Source organism: Halyomorpha halys, unplaced genomic scaffold, assembly GCF_000696795.3.
Source record: "Halyomorpha halys isolate HHAL.00 unplaced genomic scaffold, Hhal_1.1 Scaffold266.1, whole genome shotgun sequence".
Classification (NCBI taxonomy): domain Eukaryota; kingdom Metazoa; phylum Arthropoda; class Insecta; order Hemiptera; family Pentatomidae; genus Halyomorpha; species Halyomorpha halys.
In genome coordinates this window covers 185757-194577 of record NW_027114321.1, presented here as the reverse complement: position 1 = coordinate 194577, position 8821 = coordinate 185757, and the positions used below count along the sequence as shown (strand labels likewise).

The following is an 8821-nucleotide window of genomic DNA, read 5'->3' as shown; positions in this document are numbered from 1 at the left end:
GTTTTACACACAAGGTTGGAAAAGGGATCCGCAAAGAAAAAATATTCAACCCAAGAACAATTTTGATTAGAAGCAGCCCAAAAACGTAAGTTTAGTGGTATGAAAGGATACAAAGCGTATCCGGGACTTCATGACTAATAACTCAAGCAGGGAGACCTGGCTCTTCCTCACAATCGAAGAAGATCATCTCAAGGCACGTGAAATGCTGAAGAAGACAAATGCGGTGCAATTCCACACCTTTGCCCCGAGAGGTACTAAGAGGTCGAAGAAGTGGGTCCTCTACGGATTCGATGTAAACTCCGACCTGGAAGATATTACCAACGATATTTATGAACGTCTCCCTGGCTTCAAACTGCTGCACCGCCTCACCAGGACATAGCCCGACGGGCGAAAAACACCAGTTGATTTGCTGAAGCTCGTGACTGAACATCACGTAAAGATAGCAGACATCAGAAATCTAGGTGCCATAAACCAGGTGTAGGGTTTCCCCATTCAAAGAGGACGGCTGCCCAGTTCAGTGCAGGAACTGTTTGCAATACGGACACACGATGCGGTATTGCGACTGGAAAATAATATGCCCGAGGTGCAGCGAAAATCACGATCTAACCCAGTGTGCACTGAGCGGCACACCGAAATGCACCATCTGTGACAAAGTTGGCCACATGGCAACTTCAAAGGAGTGCCCTGTGAGGATGGACCTGATGGAATAGAGGAGGGCAGAAGAGAAGCCCCGGCACCACCACCAGCGTAACCCAGAAGACAACTCCCCATGAGGATAGTCCAGAGCAACATCGCCTTCTCCGAGCTGATGGGAAGATCCCCTGCTCAGCAGACTCAACAGCCCCTACCACAGCCTGCCTCGGTGACCATTGCCTCAAGCCAGCCTGCCATGGAACAATTTTTTGGCCAAATGGACCAGATGATGGGCATGGTGACGATGCTCATGGAGATGATGGGTAAGATCCTCGCTCACCACTATGACTGAGCATCTGGTCATCAACTATAATGTCAGAGGCCTCTCACCGAAGCAGGCTGAAATCGAGCTTTTTCTGCAGCAGCACAGACCTTCAGTGGTGGCGCTCACCAACACTATGCTCTCCACCTCTTCACGGATGTACTTCCATGGGTACATCGCGTACCGAAAGGCCTGCCTCCCCGGAGCTCGAGAAGGAGTCATGATCTTGGTCAGGAGGGACATCCCGTCAAGGAGCATCCCGAACCCAGTGACGGCTACAGAGGGTACTCACCTAGTCACAGTGGACGTGCGGTTTAAACACTGTTACACATTCACCTGTGTCTACAGGAGACCTTGGGCCGGTCTCACACCAGTGAAACTGCTGCTGCAACACGCCCAGGCGACGGGCCAGCATATTGTACTAGGGGACCTCAATGCCCGGCACACCGCCTGGTTGTGTAGTAGTAACAACCCGCTGGGCACTTACATCACCAAGACCAAGCTGTCTCTCTTCCACACTCTAACTTACTGAACACGCCTTGTCGAGGGCCTTCTGTAGAGTGGTTATCAGTGGTTACCGCCTAAGACTAGCTAACCCCGACATATTCAATCCTGCGACAAACAAAGTATGGATTACAAGAGCTAGCAATACCATCACTGTTAACATGACAGACATGACAGACCCTCTTGAACACTCAAGCTATGCATAGGGAACTCAGGCTGAGGCTGAATGGCAGAGGGTGTATAAAAATACACAGTCTCTTATCGAGTGGACACAATATGCACTTGGAGGAGCAGGCACAAGGGAGTGCACACTTTGAGTTCAGCAACTTCACAAAAAAGTCACCAAGAGCAAGATAGAAAAGGATCATCAATAGGAAGGACTTGAGGCGAAACTGGCAAGAGGAGGCCCCGCCTTGGAGTTATAGGAGTGCCAAAGCACTGGGACAGGAAACACTCATAAGGTACCTGTGGTACAAGAGTGGCCTTGGGAGTACCAAGGAGGACAGAGTGGATTGGATAAGACCCTGCTTCTCCACTCCTGTGAGGGGTGGGTTATTGATGATTGTCCACCAGTCAGTGAGGCTCGCCCTGATGAACCTGTCCGCAGCCGACACTATGACAGGATGGTGAAGCAACAGTTGTCTACTGACTGGCGAGTAGAGAGGACGTGTTCTGTGAGTTTTTATAGTTATCAGTAGCAGTTTAAAGTGTTAGTACAGATATTTGTGAAAACATGAGTGTGCCAAAATGTTGGTACAGAAGTGTTTTAGTGCTGAGTGAAATTTGAACAAATTTCTCCAAAATTTGGGAAAACAGAGGGACCACGAGGTGTTTTTCACCTCACGTGACCTTAAAAAAGTCAGAGTATCACATTGTGGAGTAGCTAGAATAGAGCACAAAAAACTGAAGAGAACGAATACCTACACAACCCCATTGGAGGAAACTACGATAAGTTATTGAATTTTAAAGTTTTTAGTTAAATTGGGTGTTAGAGTGAGGTGTCTGGTGTGGTGTCGCACCGTGCACCTTGCCCAAGAGGGGAAGGTGTATTACCAACGGAAGAGGAAAGATTCCTTCCAGGGCCATAAGCTGGCGAAGAACGATGCTAGCCAGGAAGATTGGGTCCTGGTGAAGAGGAAGAAAGGGAAGAAGGAGGAAAAAAAAGCAGAAAAGAAGGACAAGTTGACATTCGCCAGGATTCTTGCTAATGTCCCACAGTTACCTAGAAAGGCCAAGGAGACTGCCACTTAGGTGACAGTCAAAGGCAGTGCGGAAGGGTGGTCTCTGAGCAGAATCCGTGAGCAGCTCCCATCCCAAGAGGAACTGAAGCAGATAGGAGTCTATGCCAAAATGGTAAGTCACCAATGGCAACGCGGTCCTGATATGGACAGAGGGTGCGGCAGACAAAAACTCCTAGAATGGGACTGGCTGAAACAGGGAGGACTTGAGGCAAAGCTGGCGATGGCGAGGTGGCCCTGCCTTGAAGTTAAAGGAGTCCCAAAGCACTGAGATGAGAAGATATTAATTAGGTACCTGTGGCACAAGGGTGGCCTCGGAAGTTCCAAAGAGGAGTGGATAAGACCCTGCTTTTCCACTCCTGTGAGGGGTAGATCATCGATGATGTGGGAGGTGGAAGTCTCGCCCTGATGATCCTGTCCGCAGCCGACACTAAGACAGGATGGTGGAGCATGACCATCAGAGATTACCTCGACCCCCTGGTCTGCCTGCGGTGTCAGAAGTATGGACACCCTGCCAAGGCATGCACAGAGCACCTGGTATGTAAGTGGTGTCTTGGAACCAGGCATAAGGTTAAGGAATGTCCCAGATAAAAGAAGGGACTGTGGAAGTTGGTGTACGGTGAGTTGTTGGGGAACTAGAAGATAGAGGGTTCCTTGCCACGGCCTACGTCGACAACCAGGCAGTCATCGTGGCCGGTAATAGCAGAGCCAGATTGAAGAACGTAGCGGAGATGTGCCAGTCTTGTGGGAGAGTGGTGCATGAGGAAAAGGTTGAGTATGGCCGCACGTAAGACTTCGGTCATACTCCTAAAAGGCTTCATGGACAGGGCTCACCCTATCACTCTGGACATACAAGAAGAGGTGAGACTGGGTGAGGAGGTGACATACCTCGGTGTGAGGATGAGGAAAGGCTTTGACGCCACTCCTCATCTGGTATACCTGAGGGATAGGGTAACTCACTTGATGGGTTGAGCAGTATAGGGGATGCTTTCTGGGGCCTCAGGTACCCCGCTACAATGACTATTTACAAAGGTGTGGTCTTGGGTATCCTGAAGTACGCATCCCCTGTGTGGAGTCGAACCATCACGGGGGAGCAGAAGAGACTGGCCTCTATGCAAAGACTGGCTCTGCTGAGGGTCACAAGGCGTATAGGACGGTGTCACATGAGGTAGTACAGGTGCTGGCCAGAGCAATGCCCCTGGACCTCATCCACAAGGAAGATGCTGCAAAGTATGATGTGAAGAGGCAGGGGCTGAGAGTGCTACCGGAGGAACTCAGAGGATCAGTGAGACCTCAAACCTTTGGAAGAAGTTCTTGCGGGAAGAGTCCATTGAGGAGTGGAATGGACGGTGGCAGACCAGTGAAAAGGGTGCGACCCTGAGGAAATTCTTTCCCACCGTCCACTCAAGATTGACAGCAAGATGGTTCATCCCTGACTATTGGGTCTTACAGATCCTGACAGGACACAGGGGATTCCGGGAAAAGCTGTAAAGCTTCAGAAAGAACATCGACTCCCGGTGCCTGATCCCCGAAACAGCAGAGCATGTGGTATTGGATTTCACCGCCATGGAAGGACACCGTGCCAGGTTGACGAGGAAAACCAGGATCTCTGTTCTCGCCAATTTGGACTTCCCCTGTCTGATGGAGGAGGAGAACTACCCGTTCTTCAGAGAGTTCATCTACAGGTGGAGGGAGGTGGTCGGCCCAATGCACTTTACATTGGGAAGGGCTCGGCTTCCCGGAGTCGGTGAGCCGCCAATGGAAGATGATAGTGAAGAAGCAGAATGAGACCAGGAGGGTTTGACTAGGCTGCATACTGGAAGTGGAAACCAGACGGATGCGGACCAGGAGTGTTGGACCTACCAGACGGATGCTGCTGGATAAGGTGTAACCTCATCTTAAGCCACTCAACCGAGTGCTAGGCTGCACCACAATTTAAAAAATTGTTACCAAAAAAATTAAATGGCTCCCACCAAATAATTTTATATAATGTAAATGAAAATAAAGTTAAAAAAAAAAGATAATTATTGGCAGCAGTGGCATGCGCAATTCTAATGCACTACCCCACTGTTGCCGAACCCCATATGGCAGCAAGACCCGGAAGGGAATAAAAAAAAAAAAAGTTGGGGGAACTAAAAGATAGAGGACTCCTTGTCACTGCCTATGTCGACGACCTGGCAGTCATCATGGCTGGGAATAGCAGATCCAGATTAAAGAGCGAAGCAGAGATGTGCCAGTTTTGTTGGAGAGTGGTGCGTGAGGAGAAAGTTGAGTATGACCACAGCAAAGACTCAGGCCATACTCTTAAGTACATCTTGTTATTTTTTACAAACATTAAGTAGAGAAAAACAATCTAAGTTAGATTAAATAACAATTAAAATTGGTTAAATAATAACTATTCTCTTCAATTGAACTGTACTCCAAAATGCAAACCTTTTAATCTATTTTTTGGTATAGATTATTAACTATTCTATTATTATAACAATCTGAGAAGTGTAAGTAGATCCCATGCATCTGTAACATACATCATTGAACACATAACCTCATCATATAAGTAAAAATAATATATCTCTTTTTTCAACATTAATTAACAATACTCTATAATACTTAAATTTACAACTGCCAATTGCACAAAAACATGAATCATTGTCTTGACCTCACAACAGAGTAACAAGGCAACCTTATCAGACCTCATGTGGGTATATAGAAATATACAACATACATAGTCCAGAACAACTTTAATTTTGTTTTCCAATACTCAACCACACCTAATTTAAACCATTATATAATAACTATAAAAAATAGTATACTACAAATAAAACCAGCTAATAAAGTAATAACAATACCTAAACCAAATACTTAATATAAAATTAATTCTTAAAAATGAAAAAACTCATACAACTAAATATTACTTGCATTTTCGGTTGAGGATAGATAAGAGTACAGAATGTGACTCTTCATAGTGAATGAAGAAAATAGTAATCATAATGCTCCAACTTAGCCTGTAAAAAAAAAAAAATAGGAAAAAATGACCTAGCATTAGCTCAATCTGATAAGCAGTAGAAGTGAAATAGAGATTCCAAGAACATAAGTAGTTTACAAACAGAAATGCCTACCTTAATACCAAAAGGGCATTAAGAATGGACATTGTTTCAATTTAAAAAGTTTAAACATTGGAATATGACCAAAACAGTGTAAAAAACCAAAAGATGTTAGGAAAAATATTGGATCGTCTTTTTAACTCAAATATATGGAACCATTTTAAAAATTTAAAAATTAATTAAATGTTTCAAAAGTAATAAAAATTATTACCATATTTCAAGATGAAAATTATTCAAGAAGTCTGTTTCTGAAATGGCTTATGAAGAAACTGTGCAATCACTAGTACCTTGACTGAGAAAAAGTTATCTTGAATTCCTCATCCCTTAATAAAGGAGCAAATTTTCTTCTTTAATCAACCCACCCAAATACCTTACAGAGTCCGGGAAGCCTTGATCCATTTCTTAAAATCTTCTTTATTTGTGGCCAACTTTTTGAATTCATCTAGTGAGTGTCACACTAGGTGTCCTTCGTTCCATGTCAGATCCGAAATGAAATCTTCCCACTTATTCCTCGATCAGCTACGAGGTCATTTTCTCTCAGTTTTTGCTTCCCATATAAGTTTTGGAGATCTGTTGATCAAAGTTCTTAGCACATAGCCAATCAAATTTTGCCAATGCAAATTGCATTGATTCAAAATCGTTGAAAATATTACAGCCTTATCCCCTACTTTTAAGAAATGTAATCAACCCTAATCCTACATCACCATTATTCTTGGCACTACAACTCTACAAGGAAGAATCAGAGCCTCCTTCCGTTTTATCTACCAGTCCTCTCAACTACTTGCTGTTTTCTCCAGATCCACAAGTTGAACATTTTATCCGCTGCTACTCCATCAGTATCAACTGTAAAATAATTAGTTTAATCAGAAAAATATTACATGATATTCTTGATTCTAAAAAACTAATACAAATTATTTTATATAATAATCTAAATCCATAAACCAAAGTAATATAGAAAATATGATTCACAAAGGTATGCATACACCTAAGGTTAATTAGTCGGGCAGGATAGAGGAGTGTGATTAATGTAGAAAAGAACATATAATAAATAAAACTTATTTTTATTAAGTTTCAACGTTTCTGATTAAACCCTAGGCCGTCAGAGCTGGTGCACCAAGCCATGAGTGAGTTTAATTGAATAGGTAACACCTTCCAGGATCTCAGATATTTAGCAACAATGGCAATATATATCTGCTGGGTATCATTAGGTATGCTTTCCCCCATGGTATTGAAATTTATCAAGAAAAAAAAACAGGTATGTGTCAGCACAGAAGACTGATTTGCTAAAGGTCACTAAAGCCAATAGAACAGAGTCTCATGCAGTGATGCAGGTTTTAGCAGGAGTACCTCTTCAACTTCTTCGGGAAAAAGAAGAGATCAAATTTAAGTATAAAAGGGAAAGCTAAGCAAAGCAGGACTTCCAGAAAATATTCAGATTCGGATCATGGAAACCCACAAATCTATTGAAGGCAATAATACATGAGGTCACCATTGAAAAATGGGTCTGACAGTAAGCGACTTCCCAGAAAGGAAGTATTCTAAGAAAGCACCATCTACCCTCACCTAGCAGCAAACCAGCTCCTCCCAGACAATTAGATTTCCTAAATTCATACTGAGCATGGTGGTTTTTCGTACTACACTTTGGAAAACCTATTGTATCCATATCAACTGCAGGTGTAGCGTTCTACAGACAGCTGAGCATATGGTAATGAACTGCTCTGCTTATGAAGTATTAGGGTCCAAGATGTCCAAGACAACCGGAATTCAAAACATAATAGAAAAAAATATGGTAGTCAACTAAAACTATCACCAATTTGAAGACTTCATAAACAGGTGGAAAACCTTAGTGAGCCCAACCTGCTCTTATTTAGAAAACCAGGGAACAAGAATGGATTGGTGGACTTATGTTCAAGTTATAGCTATTTTTATTATTGAAATTTTTGAACAAAACATTTTTATTTTTCCATTACTATAGAAATATAGATTAAGGGTTCTTGAGGTGAAAATAACAAATATTAACTTTTTTCCTGCCAAAATGATATTCTTTATTTATTTATTCTTAGATTGATCCCTTAGAATAATATACAGGCATTAAAATTTGGCTTTAGTGCCTTAGAGTAAAATACAAAATAAAAATTGAAATTAAAATATAATAAAATAATGAATTTAAAAAAATAAAAATGAACAACAATAATAAACAGAATATATAAAATAAGAATAGAACAAATAAAGTAAAACCATAGGTCATAAACATAAAACATAAAATGACTAACACGTCTGATAATAAATAAAAAGAAAAAAATAATTAAAAAATCAAATACAATTAAACTAAAAATAATAAAAAGGTGTAGATAGTTGACTGTAGATTAATCATTGGAGAAGTTTGTCAGGGAGTGCGGTCAGCAAATAACAACATAAATAAACAAAACCATATTTATTTATTTTATGCCGACGTTTTGACCTGAGTTTCAGGTCTTTATCAGGGCTATAGAACAAAAGAGATAACATTTAGAGAAACATACTAAACAGAATAGGATTGGTTAAATTTATAGCACTATATATTGCACAGACAAAAATCAAAAGTTATTAATTTCAATAGAAACATAAATGCTTTCAATTAATTAAATATTTTCATTGTTTTTTAAGAAAGATAGTAATAGAAATTAAATAATAATATTCTCCTTATAGTCCAACAAATATTCATTGTACATATACAATTAATATTTGATACAAAGTTATCAGTTAGGTTGTAATTTGTTGTAACATCACACTAAGGCCACCAAATAAAATTAATAATTAAATTTATAATTATGAGAGATAGTTGACCGTGGATGATAAATGAGGAGAAGATGGTTGGGGGTGCGGTCAATGAAAACACAAATAAGTATGATTAACTTATTTTAATGTGCTGACGTTTCGGCTAGAGTTTCTAGCCTTCTTCAGTGCTAAAAACAAAACAAGATAACAACCACAGTAAGTATAGAAAAATAAAAAAAAATATAAAAAGAAAGTATAAAGAGAAT

The 8821-nt window shown here is 41.2% G+C and overlaps 1 long non-coding RNA gene across 1 annotated transcript in view; it reads right to left on the bottom strand.

Moving 5' to 3' along the window:
* Nucleotides 1-153: 153 nt before the first annotated feature.
* Nucleotides 154-8821, bottom strand: part of LOC106680536 (uncharacterized) — a 10177-nt gene continuing 1509 nt past the window's right edge. Inside the window, exons 2-3 of the long non-coding RNA XR_001343120.2 lie at nucleotides 6010-6641; nucleotides 154-5699 (exon numbers count right to left, since the gene is read on the bottom strand). This is a non-coding gene — a long non-coding RNA (uncharacterized lncRNA). The remainder of the gene's footprint in view (nucleotides 5700-6009; nucleotides 6642-8821) is intronic.